Genomic DNA, 1,292 nt, shown 5'->3' with positions numbered 1-1,292 from the left:
ACCAGTACCATGCTGTTTTGGTTACTGTAGCCTTGTAGTATAGTTTGAAGTCAGGTAGCTTGATGCCTCCAGCTTTGTTCTTTTGGCTTAGGATTGTCTTGGCTATGTGGGCTTTTTTTTGGTTCCATATGAACTTTAAAGTAGTTTTTTTCCAATTCTGTGAAGAAAGTCATCGGTAGCTTGATGGGGATGGCATTGAATCTATAAATTACTTTGGGTAGTATAGCATTTTCATGATATTGATTCTTCCTATCTATGAGCATGGAATGTTCTTCCATTTGTTTGTGTCCTCTTTTATTTCGTTGAGCAGTGGTTTGTAGTTCTCCTTGAAGAGGTCCTTCACATCCCTTGTAAGTTGGATTCCTAGGTATTTTATTCTCTTTGAAGCTATTATGAATGGGAGTTCACTCATGATTTGGCTCTCTGTCTGTTATTGGTGTGTAGAAATGCTTGTGATTTTTGCACATTGATTTTGTATCCTGAGACTTTGCTAAAGTTGCTTATCAGTTTAAGGAGATTTGGGGCTGAGACGATGGGGTTTTCTAAATACACAATCATGTCATCTGCAAACAGGGACAGTTTTACTTCCTCTTTTTCTATTTGAATACCCTTCATTTCTTTCTCTTGCCTGATTGCCCTGACCAGAACTTCCAACGCTATGTTGAATAGTAGTGGTGAGAGAGGGCATCCTTGTCTTGTGCCAGTTTTCACAGGGAATGCTTCCAGTTTTTGCCCATTCAGTATGACATTGGCTGTGGGTTTGTCATAAATAGTTCTTATTTTGAGATGCAGTCCATCAATACCTAGTTTATTCAGAGCTTTTAGCATGAAGGACTGTTGAATTTTGTCAAAGGTGTTTTCCACATCTATTGAGATAATCATGTGGTTTTGTCATTGGTTCTGTTAATGTGATGGATTACGTTTATTGATTTGCATATGTTGAACCAGCATTGCATCCCAGGGATGAAGCCGACTTAATTATGGTGGATAAGCTTTTTGATGTGCTGCTGGATTCGGTTTGCCAGCATTTTATTGAGGATTTTCGCATCAATGTTCACTGGGGACATTGGCCTATAATTCTCTTTTTTTGTTGTGTCTCTGCCAGGCTTTGGTATCAGGATAATGCTGGCCTCATAAAATGAGTTAGAGAGGATTCCTTCTTTTTCTATTGAATGGAATAGCTTCAGAAGGAATGGTACAAACTCCTCTTTGTACCTCAGGTAGAATTCGGCCGTGAATCCATCTGGTCCTGGACTTTTTTTGGTTAGTAGGCTATTAATTGTTGCCTTAAT

This window comes from Mandrillus leucophaeus, unplaced genomic scaffold (genome assembly GCF_000951045.1).
Source record: "Mandrillus leucophaeus isolate KB7577 unplaced genomic scaffold, Mleu.le_1.0 Scaffold397, whole genome shotgun sequence".
Lineage (NCBI taxonomy): Eukaryota > Metazoa > Chordata > Mammalia > Primates > Cercopithecidae > Mandrillus > Mandrillus leucophaeus.
The sequence above is the reverse complement of the archived record's forward strand: the minus strand, read 5'-3'. Positions refer to the sequence as shown.